The following is a 21,013-nucleotide window of genomic DNA, read 5'->3' on the forward strand; positions in this document are numbered from 1 at the left end:
GTTCCCTCATCTGTAAAATGGGGATCAAGACTGTGAACCCCACATGGGACAACCTGATCACTTTGTATCCCCCCCCAGCGCTTAGAACAGTGCTTTGCACATAGTAAGCGCTTAACAAATGCCAACATTATTATTATTATTATTATTACTGTGTGATTTGGGGGCAAGGCACTTCACTGGGCCTCAGTTACCTCCTCTGCAAAATGGGGGTGGAGACTGTGAGCCCCACGTGGGACAACTCCTTCCCCTCCCCACAGCACCTGTATCTGGGCATATATGTTTGTACGTATTTATTACTCTATTTTATTTGTACATATTTCTATTTATTTTATTTTGTTAATATGTTTTTGTTTTGTTGTCTGTCTCCCCCTTCTAGACCGTGAGCCCCACGTGGGACAACTCCTCTCCCCCTCTTCTTCCCCCCCCGCCTTACCTCCTTCGCCCCCCCCACACAGCACCTGTATATATTTGTATATGTTTGTACGTATTTATTACTCTATTTTATTTGTACATATTTCTATTTATTTTATTTTGTTAATATGTTTTGTTGTCTGTCTCCCCCTTCTAGACCGTGAGCCCCACGTGGGACAACTCCTCTCCCCCTCTTCTTCCCCCCCCGCCTTACCTCCTTCGCCCCCCCGACACAGCACCTGTATATATTTGTATATGTTTGTACGTATTTATTACTCTATTTTATTTGTACATATCTATTCTATTTATTTTATTTTGTTAATATGTTTTGTTTTGTTGAACGAGTTGTCTACACGCGCTGCCTAGAATTCCTCAACAACAACTCTCTCCTCGACCCCCTCCAGTCTGGCTTCCGTCCCCTTCATTCCACGGAAACTGCCCTCTCAAAGGTCACCAATGACCTCCTGCTTGCCAGATCCAACGGCTCCTACTCTGTCCTAATCCTCCTCGACCTCTCAGCTGCCTTTGACACTGTGGCCCACCCCCTTCTCCTCAACACGCTATCTGACCTTGGCTTCACAGACTCCGTCCTCTCCTGGTTCTCCTCTTATCTCTCCGGTCGTTCTTTCTCAGTCTCTTTTGCAGGCTCCTCCTCCCCCTCCCATCCTCTTACTGTGGGGGTTCCCCAAGGTTCAGTGCTTGGTCCCCTTCTGTTCTCAATCTACACTCACTCCCTTGGTGACCTCATTCGCTCCCACGGCTTCAACTATCATCTCTACGCTGATGACACCCAGATCTCCATCTCTGCCCCTGCTCTCTCCCCCTCCCTCCAGGCTCGCATCTCCTCCTGCCTTCAGGACATCTCCATCTGGATGTCCGCCCGCCACCTAAAGCTCAACATGTCGAAGACTGAGCTCCTTGTCTTCCCTCCCAAACCTTGTCCTCTCCCTGACTTTCCCATCTCTGTTGACGGCACTACCATCCTTCCCGTCTCACAAGCCCGCAACCTTGGTGTCATCCTCGACTCCGCTCTCTCGTTCACCCCTCACATCCAAGCCATCACCAAAACCTGCCGGTCTCAGCTCCGCAACATTGCCAAGATCCGCCCTTTCCTCTCCATCCAAACCGCTACCCTGCTCATTCAAGCTCTCATCCTATCCCGTCTGGACTACTGCACCAGCCTTCTCTCTGATCTCCCATCCTCGTGTCTCTCTCCACTTCAATCCATACTTCATGCTGCTGCCCGGATTATCTTTGTCCAGAAACGCTCTGGACATATTACTCCCCTCCTCAAAAACCTCCAATGGCTATCGATCAATCTGCGCATCAGGCAGAAACTCCTCACCCTGGGCTTCAAGGCTGTCCATCCCCTCGCCCCCTCCTACCTCACCTCCCTTCTCTCCTTCTCCAGCCCAGCCCGCACCCTCCTCTCCTCCGCCTCTAATCTCCTCACCGTTAGGCCTCGCTCTCGCCTGTCCCGCCATCGACCCCCGGCCCACGTCATCCCCCGGGCCTGGAATGCCCCCAATCCCTCTGCCCCTCCGCCAAGCTAGCTCTCTTCCTCCCTTCAAGGCCCTGCTGAGAGCTCACCTCCTCCAGGAGGCCTTCCCAGACTGAGCCCCTTCTTTCCTCTCCCCCTCGTCCCCCTCTCCATCCCCCCGTCTTACCTCCTTCCCTTCCCCACAGCACCTGTATAGATGTATATATGGTTGTACATATTTATTACTCTATTTATTTATTTATTTATTTATTTTACTTGTACATTTCTATCCTACTTATTTTATTTTGCTGGTATGTTTGGTTCTGTTCTCTGTCTCCCCCTTTTAGACTGTGAGCCCACTGTTGGGTAGGGACTGTCTCTATGTGATGCCAATTTGTACTTCCCAAGCGCTTAGTACAGTGCTCTGCACATAGTAAGCGCTCAATAAATACGATTGATTGATTGATTGATTGATTTTGTTGTCTGTCTCCCCCTTCTAGAGCGTGAGCCCCACGTGGGACAACTCCTCTCCCCCTCTCCACCCCCCCCCCCCACCTTACCTCCTTCGCCTCCCCACAGCACCTGTATATAGGTATATTTTTGTACGGATTTATTACTCTATTTATTTTATTTGTACATATTTCTATTTTATTTTGTTAATATGTCTTGTTTTGTTGTCTGTGTCCCCCTTCTAGACTGTGAGCCCCACGTGGGACAACTCCTCTCCCCCTCCTCCCCCTCTCCATCCCCTCGCCTTACCTCCTTCGCCGCCCCCCCCCACATCAATCAATCAATCGTATTTATTGAGCGCTTACTGTGTGCAGAGCACTGTGCTAAGCGCTTGGGAAGTACAAGTTGGCAACATAGAGAGACAGTCCCTACCCAACAGTGGGCTCACAGTCTAAAAGGGGGGTGATATATACATCACCTGTATATATGTTTGTACGTATTTATTACTCTGTTTTATTTGTACATATTCTATTTATTTTATTTTGTTGATATGTTTTGTTTTGTTGTCTGTCTCCCCCTTCTAGACCGTGAGCCCCACGTGGGACAACTCCTCTCCCCATCTCCACCCCCCCCCCGCCCCCCCGCCTTACCTCCTTCGCCTCCCCACAGCACCTGTATATATGTATATTTTTGTACGGATTTATTACTCTATTTATTTTATTTGTACATATTTCTATTTATTTTATTTTGTTAGTATGTCTTGTTTTGTTGTCTGTCTCCCCCTTCTAGACTGTGAGCCCCACGTGGGACAACTCCTCCTCCTCCCCCTCTCCATCCCCTCGTCTTACCTCCTTCGCCCCCCCCATCAATCAATCAATCGTATTTATTGAGCGCTTACTGTGTGCAGAGCACTGGACTAAGCGCTTGGGAAGTACAAGTTGGCAACATAGAGAGACGGTCCCTACCCAACAGTGGGCTCACAGTCTAAAAGGGGGGTGATATATACATCACCTGTATATATGTTTGTACGTATTTATTACTCTGTTTTATTTGTACATACCTATTATATTTATTTTATTTTGTTAATATGTCTTGTTTTGTTGTCTTTCTCCCCCTTCTAGACCGTGAGCCCCACGTGGGACAACTCCTCTCCCCCTCTCCATCCCCCCCGCCTTACCACCTCCGCCTCCCCACAGCACCTGTATATATGTATATTTTTGTACGGATTTATTACTCTATTTTATTTGTACATATTACTATTTATTTTATTTTGTTATGTTTTGTTTTGTTGTCTGTCTCCCCCTTCTAGACTGGGAGTCCCACGTGGGACAACTCCTCTCCCCCTCATCCCCCTCTCCATCCCCCCCGCCTTACCTCCTTCGCCTCCCCACAGCACCTGTATATGTGTATATATGTTTGTACGTATTACTCTATTTTATTTGTACATATTCTATTTATTTTATTTTGTGAATATGTTTTGTTTTGTTCTCTGTCTCCCCCTTCTAGGCCGTGAGCCCCACGTGGGACAACTCCTCTCCCCCTCCTCCCCCTCTCCATCCCCCCCCCCCCCCCCCCCGCCTTACCTCCTTCGCCTCCCCACAGCACCTGTATATATGTATATTTTTGTACGGATTTATTACTCTATTTTATTTGTACATATTTCTATTTATTTTATTTTGTTAATATGTTTTGTTTTGTTGTCTGTCTCCCCCTTCTAGACTGTGAGCCCCACGTGGATCAACTCCTCTCCCCCTCCTCCCCCCCCATCCCCCCCTCCCCTGCCTTACCTCCTTCCCCTCCCCACAGCACCTGTATATATGTATATATGTTTGTACAGATTTATTACTCTATTTTATTTGTACATATTTATTATATTTATTTTATTTTGTTAATATGTTTTGTTTTGTTCTATATGTATATTTTTGTACGGATTTATTACTCTATTTCGTTAATATGTTTTGTTTTGTTGTCTGTCTCCCCCTTCTAGACTGTGAGCCCCACGTGGGACAACTCCTCCCCCCCCCCCCCCGCCTTACCTCCTTCGCCCCCCCCCCACAGCACATGTATATATGTTTGTATGTATTTATTACTCTATTTTATTTGTACATATTTATTATATTTATTTTATTTGGTTAATATGTTTTGTTTTGTTGTCTGTCTCCCCCTTCTAAACTGAGCCCCACGTGGGACAACTCCTCTCCCCCTCCTCCCCCTCCCCATCCCCTCCCGCCTTACCTCCTTCCCCTCCCCACAGCACCTGTATATATTTATATATGTTTGTACGTATTTATTACTCTATTCATTTTATTTGTACATATTTATTCTATTTATTTTATTATGTTAATATGTTTTGTTTTGTTGTCTGTCTCCCCCTTCTAGACTGTGAGCCCCACGTGGGACAACTCCTCTCCCCCGCCTTACCTCCTTCCCCTCCCCACAGCACCTGTATATATGTATGTACGTATTTATTACTCTATTTTATTTGTACATGTTCTATTTATTTTATTTTGTTAGTATGTTTTGTTCTCTGTCTCCCCCTTCTAGACTGTGAGCCCACAGTTGGGTAGGGACCGTCTCTATATGTTGCCCACTTGTACTTCCCAAGCGCTTAGTCCAGTGCTCTACACACAGTAAGCGCTCATAAATACGATTGAATGAATGAATGAACTTGATTAAATGTATCTATGTATATTAAATGAGGTGGAGACTGTGAGCCCCACGTTGGACAACTTGATTAAATGTATATATGTACATTAAATGTATATATGTTTGTACATATTTATTACTCTTTATTTTACTTGAACATATTCTATTTATTTTATTTTGTTAATATGTGTTGTTTTGTTGTCTGTCTCCCCCTTCTAGACTGTGAGCCCACTGTTGGGTAGGGACCGTCTCTATATGTTGCCAACTTGGACTTCCTAAGCGCTTAGTACAGTGCTCTGCACACAGTAAGCACTCAATAAATACGATTGAATGAATGAGCCTGCTGTTGGGTAGGGACCGTCTCTATATGTTGCCAACTTGGACTTCCCAAGCGCTTAGTACAGTGCTCTGCACACAGTAAGCGCTCAATAAATACGATTGAATGAATGAATGAGCCAGCTGTTGGGTAGGGACCATCTCTATATGTTGCCAACTTGGGCTTCCCAAGCGCTTAGTACAGTGCTCTGCACACAATAAGTGCTCAATAAATATGATTCAATGAATGAATGAGCCCGCTGTTGGGTAGGGACCGTCTCTATATGTTGCCAACTTGGACTTCCCAAGCGCTTAGTACAGTGCTCTGCACACATTAAGCGCTCAATAAATACGATTGAATGAATGAATGAGCCAGCTGTTGGGTAGGGACCATCTCTATATGTTGCCAACTTGGGCTTCCCAAGCGCTTAGTACAGTGCTCTGCACACAATAAGTGCTCAATAAATATGATTCAATGAATGAATGAGCCCGCTGTTGGGTAGGGACCGTTCTAGATGTTGCCAACTTGTACTTCCCAAGTGCTTAGTCCAGTGCTCTGCACACAGTAAACGCTCAATAAATACGATTCAATGAATGAATGAATATTATTGTTATTATCAACAAATACCATCGTTATTTTAGCTCTTCTTCCCTTCAAGGCCCTACTGAGAGCTCACCTCCTCCAGGAGGCCTTCCCAGACTGGGCCCCCTCCTTCCTCTCCCCCTCTCTATCCCCCCCACCTTACCTCCTTCCCTTCCGCTCAGCACCTGTATATACGTATAGATGTTTGTACGTATTTATTACTCTATTTTATTTGCACATATCTATTCTATTTATTTTGTTAATATGTTTTGTTTTGTTCTCTGTCTCCCCCTTGTAGACTGTGAGCCCACTGTTGGGTAGGGACCGTCTCTATATGTTGCCAACGTGGACTTCCCAAGCGCTTAGTCCAGTGCTCTGCACACAGTAAGCGCTCAGTAAATATGATTGAGATTGATAAATACGATTGAAAGAATGAATGAGCCCACTGTTGGGTAGGGTCAGTCTCTATATGTTGCCAACTTGGACTTCCCAAGTGCTTAGTACAGTGCTCTGCACACAGTAAGTGCTCAATAAATACGACTGAATGAATGAATGAATGAGCCCACCGTTGGGTAGGGACCGTCTCTAGATGTTGCCAACTTGTGCTTCCCAGGCGCTTAGTCCAGTGCTCTGCACACAGTAAGTGCTCAATAAATACGATTGAATGAATGAATGAATGAGCCCGCCGTTGGGCATGACCATATCTATATGTTAACAACTTGTGCTTCCCAAGCGCTTAGTACAGTGCTCTGCACACAGAAAGCGCTCAATAAATACGATTGAATGAATGAATGAATGAATGAATGAGCCCACCGTTAGGCATCACCATATCTATATGTTAACTTGTGCTTCCCAAGCGCTTAGTACAGTGCTCTGCACACAGAGAGCGCTCAATAAATACGATTGAATGAATGAATAAGTACGATTGATTGAATGAATGAATATTATTGTTATTATCAACAAATACCATCATTATTTTAGCAGGCAGACAGGGCGGTGGCGGGAGGCGCAGTGCGCATGCGTGGAGGCCGGAGCGGCGGGCGCGCGGGCGCGGGGTCTCGAGGCTGGAGTGGAGGGGCGCGTGCGCGGCCTCGTGAGGTGGGAGCGGCGGTGCGCGTGCGCGGGGTTGAGAGGCGGGAGTGGAGGGGCGCGGGGGTGAGAGGCGGGAACGGCGATGCGCGTGCGCGGGGCCGTGAGGCGAGAGCGGCGGTACGCGTGCGCGGCCTCGTGAGGCGGGAGCGGCGGTGCGCGTGCGCGGGGGTCGAGAGGCGGGAGCGGAGGGACGCGTGCGCGGGGTCGAGAGGCGGGAGCGGAGGGGCGCGTGCGCGGAGTCGAGAGGCGGGAGCGGCGGTGCGCGTGCGCGGCCTCGTGAGGCGGGAGCGGCGGTGCGCGTGCGCGGGGCCGTGAGGCGGCGGTGGAGGCGGCCCCGTGAGGCGGGACGGGACCGGCCCGCGAGGGACCAGGTGACGCGGGGCCGGGACCGGAGAGGAGCCGTGGGCTTCGGGGAGCGCTTACTACGTGCCCAGCGCTGTGCTGAGCGCTGACGGACCGACGGACCGACGGACGGACAGCGGGGCCTAGGGGCCAGGACATGCATGGGCTTTGGACTCGGATGTCCTGGGTTCAAATCCCGCTTCCCCCGCTTGTCAGCAGCGTGACTTTGGGCAGGTCACTGCCCCGGGCCTCAGTGACCTCGTCTGGAAAACGGGGGTGAATAGTAGTAATAATAATAACGATGGCATTTATTAAGCGCTCACTACGGATGTCATGGGTTCAAATGCCGCTTCCGCCGCTTGTCAGCTGCGTGACTTTGGGCAGGTCACTGCCCCGGGCCTCAGTGACCTCATCTGGAAAATGGGGGTGAATAGTAATAATAATAACGGTGGCATTTATTAAGCGCTTACTACAGATGTCATGGGTTCAAATCCCGCTTCCACCGCTTGTCAGCCGCGTGACTTTGGGCAGGTCACTGCCCCGGGCCTCAGTGACCTCATCTGGAAAATGGGGGTGAATAATAATAATAATGATGGCATTTATTAAACGCTTACTACAGATGTCATGGGTTCAAATCCCGCTTCCACCGCTTGTCAGTTGCGTGACTTTGGGCAGGTCACTACCCCGGGCCTCAGTGACCTCATCTGAAAAATGGGGGTGAATAATAATAATGATGGCATTTATTAAGCGCTTACTACGGATGTCATGGGTTCAAATCCCGCTTCCACCGCTTTTCAGCTGCGTGACTTTGGGCAGGTCACTGCCCCGGGCCTCAGTGACCTCATCCGGAAAATGGGGGTGAATAGTAATAATAATGATGGCATTTATTAAGCGCTTACTACGGATGTCATGGGTTCAAATCCGCTTCCCCCGCTTGTCAGCTGCGTGACTTTGGGCAGGTCACTGCCCCGGGCCTCAGTGACCTCATCTGGAAAATGGGGGTGAATAATAATAATAACGATGGCGTTTATTAAACGCTTACTACGGATGTCGTGGGTTCAAATCCCGCTTCCCCCGCTTGTCAGCTGCGTGACTTTGGGCAGGTCACTGCCCCGGGCCTCAGTGACCTCGTCTGGAAAATGGGGGTGAATAGTAGTAATAATAATAACGATGGCATTTATTAAGCGCTCACTACAGATGTCATGGGTTCAAATCCCGCTTCCACCGCTTGTCAGCTGCGTGACTTTGGGCAGGTCACTGCCCCGGCCCTCAGTGACCTCATCCGGAAAATGGGGGTGAATAGTAATAATAATAACGATGGCATTTATTAAGCGCTTACTACAGATGTCATGGGTTCAAATCCCGCTTCCACCGCTTGTCAGTTGCGTGACTTTGGGCAGGTCACTGCTCCGGGCCTCAGTGACCTCGTCTGAAAATGGGGGTGAATAGTAATAATAATGATGGCGTTTATTAAGCGCTTACTACAGATGTCATGGGTTCAAATGCCGCTTCCACCGCTTGTCAGCTGCGTGACTTTGGGCAGGTCACTGCTCCGGGCCTCAGTGACCTCGTCTGGAAAATGGGGGTGAATAGTAATAATAACGATGGCGTTTATTAAGCGCTTACTACAGATGTCATGGGTTCAAATCCTGCTTCCACCACTTGTCAGCCGCGTGACTTTGGGCAGGTCACTGCTCTGGGCCTCAGTGACCTCATCTGGAAAATGGGGGTGAATAATAATAATAATAAATAATGATGGCATTTATTAAGCGCTTACTATGTGCCGAGCACTGTTCTAAGCGCTGGGGAGGTTACAGGGTGAACAGTTTGTCCCACAGGGGGATCACAGTCTTCATCCCCATTTGACAGATGAGGTAACTGAGGCACGGAGAAGTTAAGTGACTTGCCCAAAGCCACCCAGCTGACAAGTGTCGGAGTCGGGATTTGAACCCATGGCCTCTGACTCCCAAGCCCGGGCTCTTTCCACTGAGCCACGCTGCTTCTCTAGTAATAATAATGAGGGCATTTATTAAGCGCTTACTATGTACAAAGCACTGTTCTAAGCACTGGGGAGGTTACAATAGTAATAATAATGTTGGCATTTGGTGAGCGCTTACTATGTGCCAAGCACTGTTCTAAGCGCTGGGGAGGTTACAAGGTGATAAGGTTGTCCCATGGGGGGGCTCACATAATTTTAATCCCCATTTTACAGATGAGGGAACCGAGGCCCAGAGAAGTGAAGTGACTTGCCCAAAGTCACACAGCCGACAGTTGGCGGAGCCGGGGTTTGAACCCATGAACTCTGACTCCAAAGCCCATGATCTCTTACAAGGAGATCGGATTGTCCCATAAGGGTCTCACAGTCTTAATCCCCATTTTACAGATGAGGTAACTGAGGCCCAGAGAAGTGAAGTGACTTGCCCAAAGTCACACAGCCGACAGTTGGCGGAGCCGGGATTTGAACCCATGAACTCTGACTCTAAAGCCCGTGATCCCTTATAAGGAGATCAGATTGTCCCACAAGGGTCTTACAGTCTTAGTACCCATTTCACAGATGAGGTAACTGAGGCCCAGAGAAGTGAAGTGACTTGCCCAAAGTCACACAGCCGACAGTTGGCGGAGCCGGGATTTGAACCCATAAACTCTGACTCTAAAGCCCGTGATCCCTTATAAGGAGATCAGATTGTCCCACAAGGGTCTTACAGTCTTAGTACCCATTTCACAGATGAGGTAACTGAGGCACAGAAGTGAAGTGACTTGCCCAAAGTCACACAGCCGACAGCGGAGCCGGGATTTGAACCCATGAACTCTGACTCCAAAGCCCGTGATCTCTTACAAGGAGATCAGGTTGTCCCACAAGGGTCTCACAGTCTTAATCCCCATTTTACAGATGAGGTAACTGAGGCCCAGAGAAGTGAAGTGACTTGCCCAAAGTCACACAGCCGGCAGTCTCCCCCTTCTAGACTGTGAGCCCGTTGTTGGGTAGGGACCGTCTCTAGATGTTGCCAACTTGTACTTCCCAAGCGCTTAGTACAGTGCTCTGCGCACAGTAAGCGCTCAATAAATACGATTGAATGAATGAATTGGCAGAGCCAGGATGAAGACTGTGAGCCCCCCGTGGGACAACCTGATCACCTTGTAACCTCCCCAGAGTTTAGAACAGTGCTTTGCACACAGTAAGTGCTTCATAAATGCCATTATTATTATTATTATTATTGTAACTTCCCCAGCACTTAGAACAGTGCTTTGCACATAGTAAGCACTTAATAAATGTCATCATTATTATTATTAAGGGCCTTGTCCATCATGGGGCTCACACTCCTGCTTGTCAGCTGTGTCACTTTGGGCAAGTCACTTCACTTCTCTGGGCCTCAGTTGCCTCATCTGGAAAATGGGGATTAAGATTGTGAGCCCCACCTCAGACAACCTGATTTCTTCGTGTCTCCCCCAACGCTTAGAACAGTGCTTGGCACATAGTAAGCGCTTAATAAATACCGTCAATGCAAGGTTATCACCTCTCCCTGCCCCCCGGCACTTACGTAGATTCATTCAATCCTATGTATTGAGCGCTTTCTGTGTGCAGAGCACTGAACTAAGCGCTTGGGAGAGTCCAATACCCGGCGCTTAGAACAGTGCTTTGCACATAGTCAGCGCTTAATAAATGCCATCATCATTATGATTACAACCATAAACAGTCACATCCCCTGCCCACAGCGAGTTTACAGTTTAGAGGGCGACTGGAGAACAAATCAATCAATCGTATTTATTGAGCGCTTACTATGTGCAGAGCACTGTAGTCACCTGGGCCCCAACACCCCTCTCCCGATAATAATAAATGTGGTATTTAAGTGCTTACTATGTGGAAAGTACTGTAATAATAATAATAATAATAATGGTATTTAAGAGCCTAAGTGTCAAGCACTGTTATAAGCAGAGAGAAGCAGCGTGGCTCAGTGGAAAAAGCCCGGGCTTTGGAGTCAGAAGTCATGGGTTCAAATCCCGGCTCTGCCAATTGTCAGCTGGGTGACTTTGGGCAAGTCACTTAACTTCTCTGGGCCTCAGTTCCCCCATCTGTAAAATGGGGATGAAGACTGTGAGCCCCCTGTGGGACAAACCTGATCACCTTGTAACCTCCCCAGCGCTTAGAACAGTGCTTGGCACAGAGTGAGTGCTTAATAAATGCCATTATTAAGATAGAAGGTAATCAGGTTGGCCCACGTGGTACTCAGCCTCAATCCCTATTTTACAGGTGAGGTAAGATGAGGGCACAGAGAAGTGAAGTGACTTGCCCAGAGTCACACAGCAGACGAGTGGCAGAGTTGGAATTAGAACCTATGACCTTCTGATACCCAGGCCTAGGCTCTGTCCACTACACCATGTTGCTTCTCTTACTTGTGTTGACGTGCTTTCATCTTCAGTGGTACTTAATGAGCACTTACTGTGGGCATTGGCAGAAAAGTTCCCTGCTCACAGTGAGCTGACAGTTTAGAGGGGGAGGGCAAGCATTACTGTAAGTAAATAATTTATAGTATATCAGTGGGATTCTCTTATTCCTTTGCTTGGCACGTAGTAAGCGCTTAAATGCCATTATTATTATTCCTTGAGTATTTGTAAAACATTCAAGGAATTTCCCTATGAGTCCGTATTGGGGAACCAAGTGGAGCAATTTGAGAAGCCGCTTGGCTTAGTGGAAAAAGCCCAGGGCTGGAAGTTAGAAAAACCTGGCTTCTGATTCTAGCTCTGCCATCATCATCATCAATCGTATTTATTGAGCGCTTACTGTGTGCAGAGCACTGTACTAAGCGCTTGGGAAGTACAAGTTGGCAACATATAGAGACGGTCCCTACCCAACAGTGGGCTCGCAGTCTAGAAGGGGGAGACAGAGAACAAAACCAAACTTACTAACAAAATAAAATAAATAGAATAGATATGTACAGGTAAAATAAATAAATAAATAGAGTAACAAATATGTAAAAACATATATACATATACATATGTGTATACATATGTATACACATATGTATATGCATATGTGCCACTTTACTGTTGTATGACTGTGGGCAAGTCACTTGGCTTCTCTGTGCCCCTTTCCTGTAAAATGGGGATTCAGGGCCTGTTCTCAGTACATCAGATGTATTTATTGAGCACTCGCTGTGTACGGAGCATTATAGTAATTGCTTGGGTGAGTGCAATAGAATAAACATAATCCCTGTTTTAAGGGAGTTTACAGTCTAGTGGGGGAAACACAACCGTCAATTGATGGTATTTATTGAGCACTTACTATGTGGAGAGCACTGTAGTAAACATTTGGGAGAGTACAACAGAATTAGCAGATGTGTTCCCTGTCCTTAATGATATTAAAACAAATTACAGGTAAGGAAAGCAAATGACGGTGAAAATAAGTACCCAAGTCCTGGATGGGGTGAGTATCGTGACGTTTGAGACACTGAAGTGTGGAGGTGAGACTGACCTTGTGTGGTAGAGGGTGTCCGATTTGATTGTATTGTTTCGACCCCAGTGTTTCGCGCAGTGCTGGGCACACAGTAAGTCCTTAAATGTCATTCCTCCACTAGTTTGTTAGCTGTTTGAGGACAGGGAATATGCCCAACAACTCTGTTATATATTCTCCCAAGCATTTAGTGCAGTTTTCTGTGCACAGTCCGTGCTCAGATACGTGTGGTATCAAGACTCTGAGCCTGCTGTTGGGTAGGGACCGGCTCTATATGTTCCCAAGCACTTAGTACAGTGCTCTGCACACAGTAAGCGCTCAATAAATACAATTGAATGAATGAATGGTAAACCTCATTGTTTGGAGCTCTCTCCTCAGAGCGGCTGACCTCTTGTTCATTTCCTCCACTTTTCCCACTCCCTTGCTCCTGTCCACATCCAACAGACTATTGGCCTCCCCATCTTTAGATCAATCAGTCATTGGAATGTATTGAGCACTTACTGTATGTAGAGTAGTGTACTCAGGTCCTAGGCGACCACAATATAACAGGAGGTAGACATGTTCACTGTGCACAGTGAGTTTACATTCTAGAGAGGGAGCCAGGTAGCAGTATAAATAAATTACAGATATGTACGTAAGTGCTAAGGGTGAGCGTAGCTGTGATAGCTATTGCTATGCCCAGGAGGGAGAGGGAATAGGGGGAAGGAGAACTTCAGCAGGGACAGGGTCTTGGAGAAGATGTGATTTAAATAAGGGTTTGAAGGTGGAGAGAGCGGTAGTCTGTTGTATATGAAAGGGGAGGGGTTTCCAGGACAGGAGGAGAAGCAGTGGAAAGAGCCCGGGCTTTGGAGTCGGAGGTCATGGGTTCAAATCCCGGCTCTGCCAGTTGTCAGCCGTGTGACTGTACCTATCTATTCTATTTATTTTATTTTGTTAGTATGCTTGGTTTTGTTCTCTGTCTCCCCCTTCTAGACTGTGAGCCCACTGTTGGGTAGGGACTGTATATGTTGCCAGCTTGTACTTCCCAAGCGCTTAGTACGGTGCTCTGCGCACAGTAAGTGCTCAATAAATACGATTGATTGATTAACTTCTCTGTGCCTCGGTTCCCTCATCTGTAAAATGGGGATGAAGACTGTGAGCCCCCCGTGGGACAACTGGATCACCTTGTAACCTCCCCAAGCGCTCAGAACAGTGCTTTGCCCATAGTAAGCACTTAATAAATGCCATCATCATCATTATTATTATTTGGGCAAGGGGGTCAGTGGTGAGAGAGATGAGGTCCTCGAAAGGTTGTAATAGGAAATCCGTGAGGTATAAATTGGCGGGGGGAGAGGGGGGAAGCAAGTGGGTTGGAGAGCTTCACAGACCTTCTGAAATCACACTGCCTCCAGACCTTTCCCAATTAATTCCTAATCTCCCCACTTTATATCTTTCTCTCTTCCCGCCCCCTTGCAACTGCTGTTTTAGCATTTCCCAGCCACCTGAGTGCTTGGACGCTCACCTTTGCACTTTAATATTATCTTTATTACTTCCCCCCAGCTGGAATTTATTTTAGTATATCTCTCCTCTGCTAGATTGCAAACTCTGTGGGAGCTGGGACCGTGTTGATTGCTCCACTCTCCCAATCAGTACCATGCACTGCAAGCAGTAAGTACGCAAATACAGTTGAATGATTGAAAGAGACCAGGCCTTTTCCACTGCTGGACTTTAAAAGGTGCAGAGTACAGCAGTGAGTGAGCTAGCTGCTATGTTTTTTTGAACCTTGATGATTTCACTGCCCTTCACTCACAGGGCTTGCAAAGTAGCTGTAATCTAAAAAGAGTTACTTGGGTGTACTCTAGGACACACCAGCTGAAGTACCAGGATCCTTTCTGGCTGTAAGATTTATGTGAAATAGGCAGTGTAGTTAAGTGAATAAATAAATAGTACAGTTAGTTCTCCCATAAAAATGAAGATTATATTCTTAAAGAACTATCCACTGAGAAGAAATTGTATTGATCGCTCTTGGACTGGTGATGATAATAATAATTGTGGTATTTGTTAAGCGCTGGGGTAGATACAAGCCAATCAGGGTGGATACAGTCCCTGTCCCACATGGGGCTCACAGTCTTAATCCCATTTTACAGCTGAGGTAACTGAGGCACCGAAATTTAAGTGACTTGCTCAAGGTCGCACAGCGGACAAGTGGCCGAGCTGGGATTGGGTATTACCAGGCTTCTGTCTGCGTTCTTCTCCAGCCCCAAAGAGACTGGGCAATTTAATGGGAGAGGGCAGTTATATACATAATATTCATGGTAGTGGTTAATATGTGCAAAGCACTGCGCTAAATATCAGGGTTGATTCAGGATAATCAGATCAGACACAGTCCGTGTCATCATATGGGGCTTCTAGTCCAAGCCGGGAGAGAGAAGGGGTATTCCCCGTCTTACAGATGAGGAAACCAAGGCACAGAGAAGTCAAATGACTCTCCCAAAGTCACAGTGCAGACAAATGGCAGAGCTGGGTTTAGAACGCCCAAGTGCTGAAGAAGCAGTAACTGATGGTGTGACCGGGACTCTGAAGGTAAATCCAGAAATGTTCCTTGTTAGAAGTGAGTTTGACAAGGATACCGAACAAGGGTCAGAGTAGAGGGAGATGGGCATTCCAAGTAAGGGGAATTGTGAACCCTGGTGGGATAAGCCCTGAGCTTACTCTAATTATCTTGTTTGTACTCAGAGTTAGCACTAATACCAAAACTAAGTTGGAGGGCTGATATGATAAATAGCCTGAGGATGATAGGTGGCTGTAATGTTCCAGGAAAAATGGTGTGCATGGGTTGGTAGTTGAGGAAGGTGGATTGGTCTGCGACATAAATGATTGGAGAAAGGAGGACTGCCTAAAGGCTGTTGTGGTAAATGGATAATATCTTGCTGCAGAGGATGGCTATGAACCTTTAGATAGGTTCCTTCCTTCAGCTGGTGTTATGGGCACACTCCCCCTTCCCCTCTATAGTCTTCTTCCCTTCCCCCGCCCAGCCCCGACAGGGAGAATTAGCCTGGTGCCGTTGGATTTTTTTTAATGGCATTTATTAAGCACTTACTATGTGCAAAGCACTGTTCTAAGTGCTGGGGAGGTTACAGAGTGATCAGGTTGTCCCACGGGGGTGGCTCACATTCTTCATCCCCATTTTACAGATGAGGTAACTGAGGCACAGAGGAGTTGTGACTTGCCCAAAGTCACACAACTGACAATTGGCGGAGCGGGGATTTGAACCCTGACCTCTGACTCCAAAGCTCGTGCTCTTTCCACTGAGCCACGCTGCTCCTCCCCAGCGCTTAGAACAGTGCTTTGCACATAGTAAGCACTTAACAAAAGCCATCGTTATTATTATTAAATGTAAATAGAGTTCCATGATGAAAGCCCAAAATCAGATTGGGAGGAGTAATATTAAAGCGTTTTTTTTTTTAATTTTGTGCATTTGTCCATGTTTTTAATGTGCTTTTATCATTTTATTGTTTCATCCCTCCGTATGTGTCAGTCCCCAGGCCCAGTTTCCCCGCAATTTTATATAATTTCCACAGATGTATTCTTTCCCAGCACCCTAGTACAGTGGTCATCACACAGTAACCACTTAGTAAATACTTTTACTAAATTTCCAAAGCGCTCTCTTTCGCACCCTTTTTAAGAGCTGTACTTTTGGGTTACCAGACTTTCCGTTATTTCCATTATTTTGGCCAACTAGATGTGTTGCCATTATCTAATGCTAAATTGAGTCATTCTATCTGTCAAAACCTTTCTGAAGGATGTGCTTAAGTTTGGGGAACTTTGTAGTGTTACCTCCCAAATGAGAAGAGTGCTGTGGTACTGGCATTAAACTCTAATAGGCTGTTGAAAAAGTACAGTTTTAAAGGGTACTTAGAGCATAAGGAGCAGAGGGGGCCATTGTCCTGGTGCATTTTAGAAGCAGAAAAAGATCCTTGAAGTCAAAAGTTAGTTGTTTGAGAAGGGACTGAAGTCTGGTCCTTGAACGAGTTGTCTGCACGCGCTGCCTAGAATTCCTCAACAACAACTCTCTCCTCGACCCCCTCCAGTCTGGCTTCCGTCCCCTTCATTCCACGGAAACTGCGCTCTCAAAGGTCACCAATGACCTCCTGCTTGCCAAATCCAACGGCTCATACTCTGTCCTAATCCTCCTCGACCTCTCAGCTGCCTTTGACACTGTGGACCACCCCCTTCTCCTCAACACGTTATCTGACCTTGGCTTCACAGACTCCGTCCTCTCCTGGTTCTCCTCTTATCTCTCCGGTCGTTCTTTCTCAGTCTCTTTTGCAGGCTCCTCCTCCCCCTCCCATCCCCTTACTGTGGGGGTTCCCCAAGGTTCAGTGCTTGGTCCCCTTCTGTTCTCAATCTACACTCACTCCCTTGGTGACCTCATTCGCTCCCACGGCTTCAACTATCACCTCTACGCTGATGACACCCAGATCTCCATCTCTGCCCCTGCTCTCTCCCCCTCCCTCCAGGCTCGCATCTCCTCCTGTCTTCAGGACATCTCCATCTGGATGTCCGCCCGCCACCTAAAGCTCAACATGTCGAAGACTGAGCTCCTTGTCTTCCCTCCCAAACCTTGTCCTCTCCCTGACTTTCCCATCTCTGTTGATGGCACTACCATCCTTCCCGTCTCACAAGCCCGCAACCTTGGTGTCATCCTCGACTCCGCTCTCTCATTCACCCCTCACATCCAAGCCGTCACCAAAACCTGCCGGTCTCAGCTCCGCAACATTGCCAAGATCCGCCCTTTCCTCTCCATCCAAACCGCTACCCTGCTAATTCAAGCTCTCATCCTATCCCGTCTGGACTACTGCACCAGCCTTCTCTCTGATCTCCCATCCTCATGTCTCTCTCCACTTCAATCCATACTTCATGCTGCTGCCCGGATTATCTTTGTCCAGAAACGCTCTGGACATATTACTCCCCTCCTCAAAAACCTCCAATGGCTACCGATCAATCTGCGCATCAGGCAGAAACTCCTCACCCTGGGCTTCAAGGCTGTCCATCCCCTCGCCCCCTCCTACCTCACCTCCCTTCTCTCCTTCTGCAGCCCAGCCCGCACCCTCCGCTCCCCTGCCACCGCTAATCTCCTCACTGTACCTTGCTCTCGCCTGTCCCGCCATCGACCCCCGGCCCACGTCATCCCCCGGGCCTGGAATGCCCCCAATCCCTCTGCCCATCCGCCAAGCTAGCTCTCTTCCTCCCTTCAAGGCCCTGCTGAGAGCTCACCTCCTCCAGGAGGCCTTCCCAGACTGAGCCCCTTCTTTCCTCTCCCCCTCGTCCCCCTCTCCATCCCCCCGTCTTACCTCCTTCCCTTCCCCACAGCACCTGTATAGATGTATATATGGTTGTACATATTTATTACTCTATTTATTTATTTATTTATTTATTTTACTTGTACATTTCTATCCTACTTATTTTATTTTGTTGGTATGTTTGGTTCTGTTCTCTGTCTCCCCCTTTTAGACTGTGAGCCCACTGTTGGGTAGGGACTGTCTCTATGTGATGCCAATTTGTACTTCCCAAGCGCTTAGTACAGTGCTCTGCACATAGTAAGCGCTCAATAAATACGATTGATTGATTGATTGATTGGTCTCAGTGCACTGGTTAGGGTTTTGGGAGAGGTGAGACTTAGAAAGGAGTAAAGGGTCCTTCCGAATAAAATTACATTCAACTGCCGACATTAGGAATGAACAGGATCAACAGGCTTTAAGCTAAAAATGGGGAAATCCAGTGAATGCCCCCTCCCAGAGCAGGGGAAGTCAGTGGGTGGTTGTGGGGTGAGAAGCCTCATGGCCTAGTACATAGAGCAAGGACCTGGGAATCAGAAGGACCTGGGTTTTAGGCCTGGCTCTGCCACTTGCCTGCTATGTAACCTTGGGCAAGTCACTTCACTTCTGTGCTTCAGTTACCTCATCTTTAAAATGGGGATTAAGACTGTGAGACCCATGTGAGACAGGGACTGTGTCCAGCCTAATTAGCTTGTTTCTACCCAAGGGCTTAGTTCAGTGCCTGGCACATAGTAAGCTTAACAGAATGCCATAAAAAGAAAAATTGGAGGTCAAGGGAGTGCAGATGCGGAGAGGGAGGTTCAAAAAAGAATTAATCAGAGCAGATTAAATTGCCCTCAGACGGAGGAAGCTGGCAGATGCGGAAACTGGAAAAGCAGCAAAGCCAAAATATACAAATGCTTCTGCCCTGGTGCCAAAGACTTAAAAATTTAAATGGATCAAGTAGAATGCTTGGTGATAAGCAAGGGCCTTGGTACAACTGGCATCTCTTCATCTTTGTGGAAAGAAGAGCTATGGGATAGGATGTTGCCAGGCAGAGTGACATGTGGCACTCGAGTGGGGATGTGGTACTGTGAGGAAAAGCCTAAAAAGTAATTATAAAATGCTGCCAGATGAGAGGAATATTTAGGTAGAAAATCCAGAATTAAACACTAATATAATATTGTTCTGATGAAGACTGAGAACATTGGTCAGTCTTCCTAGTATGTCTGTTGAAGGAGAACCACACCTACAATGCGTGCTAGGCTATTCTCCGTCATCTATTCTCCAAACTGTTGCTGGAAGACCTGCCTCTATGTTATTGAGCTGATTGTTTTTAGTGATCCTGTCTTACCCTGTGGGTAACTGTATCTTGATAGTGATGCTCATGAAACTGTTAGACCACTAGATCTACTTTCTGTGGTAGGGCATGTCTCTCAGCCCAACAAAGAGTTGGGCACCCTTACATCTTAATACATTTTCAGTTAGGTGAGAAACTAATGCTCTTATTTTCAAGCTGTCCATCTCCTAAAGTCAATCAACACATGGTATTTGAGTGCTAACTGTGTGCAAAACTTGACAAAATACAATGTGATAGAGTTGGTAGGTGTAACACCTGCTTATAAGGAGACAAAGTCTTCAGTTGGAGACGGACTTTAAAATAAATTATAATTGGAGAAATAGAGCATATATTATAATCATATACAAGGATATTAAATCCTGTGGTGCGTATCAGAATGCTTAAGGAATATACAGCCAAGTGCATAATCCACACAAAGGGAAGAGCAGATAAGGGGAAATGAAGGCTTAAGGAAGGCCTCTTGGAGGAGGTGTGATTTTTTTTTTAAAAGGCTTTTGAAGGTGGGAACGTTGGTGGGCTGTTGACTATAAAGGGGGAGGAGTTCCAGGCCCAAGAGAGGATTTGAACATGGGGTTGGGGATGGAATTGATGAGATTGTCATAAAGTAGAGGAGTGGAGTGTGGGGGTTGGGTTGTAGGAGGAAGAGAGCCGTTCGAGTGCCCCAAGGCCGATGGCTCTGTTCATTTGGCTTTCTATTTCTTTGGGTACCTGTGGATGATCTGATAATGTTCTGCCTAGGTGACTGCTGAAAACCTTTGGTTGTGTGTGGGGATTCTTGACCAGAGTATAATCGTGATCTTTAGTCTTGTCAAGCAGCATGGCCTATTGGAAAGAGCGTGGGCTTGGGCATCTGAGGACTTGGGTTCTAATTCTGGCTCTGCTAGGTGTCGCCCCCTCCTACTTCACCTCCCTTCTCTCCTTCTACAGCCCAGCCCGCACCCTCCACTCCTCCACCGCTAATCTCCTCACCGTACCTCGCTCTCACCTGTCCCGCCATCGACCCCCGACCCACGTCCTCCCCTGGGCCTGGAATGCCCTCCCTCTGCCCATCCGCCAAGCGAGCTCTCTTCCTCCCTTCAAGGCCCTACTGAGAGCTCACCTCCTCCAGGAGGCCTTCCCACACTGAGCCCCTTCCTTCCTCTCCCCCTCGTCCCCTTCTCCATCCCCCCATCTTACCTCCTTCCCTTCCCCACAGCACCTGTATATATGTATATATGGTTGTACATATTTATTACTCTATTTATTTATTTTACTTGTACATATCTATTCTATTTATTTTATTTTGTTAGTATGTTTGGTTTTGTTCTCTGTCTCCCCCATTTAGACTGTGAGCCCACTGTTGGGTAGGGACTGTCTGTATATGTTGCCAATTTGTACTTCCCAAGCGCTTAGTACAGTGCTCTGCACATAGTAAGCGCTCAGTAAATACGATTGATGATGATGATGATGATGATCTCTTTACCTCAGTTTCCCCATCGGTAAAATGGGGAGTCATTGCCTCATCTCCATTCTCCATAGACTGTGAACCCCATGTGGGACAGGAACAGTGTCCAATCTTATTAACTTGTATTTACCCCAGTGCTCAGGA

General features: G+C 47.2%; 1 protein-coding gene across 5 annotated transcripts in view; it reads left to right on the plus strand.

Moving 5' to 3' along the window:
- Positions 1-7,261: 7,261 nt before the first annotated feature.
- PPIP5K2 (diphosphoinositol pentakisphosphate kinase 2) overlaps positions 7,262-21,013 on the plus strand; it is a 71,950-nt gene continuing 58,198 nt past the window's right edge. For all 5 annotated transcript variants that reach the window (XM_038759551.1, XM_038759552.1, XM_038759553.1 and 2 more), the window contains exon 1: positions 7,262-7,348. The gene's annotated coding sequence lies outside the window, so the exon portion shown is untranslated. The remainder of the gene's footprint in view (positions 7,349-21,013) is intronic.

Source organism: Tachyglossus aculeatus, chromosome 17 (genome assembly GCF_015852505.1).
Source record: "Tachyglossus aculeatus isolate mTacAcu1 chromosome 17, mTacAcu1.pri, whole genome shotgun sequence".
NCBI lineage: Eukaryota > Metazoa > Chordata > Mammalia > Monotremata > Tachyglossidae > Tachyglossus > Tachyglossus aculeatus.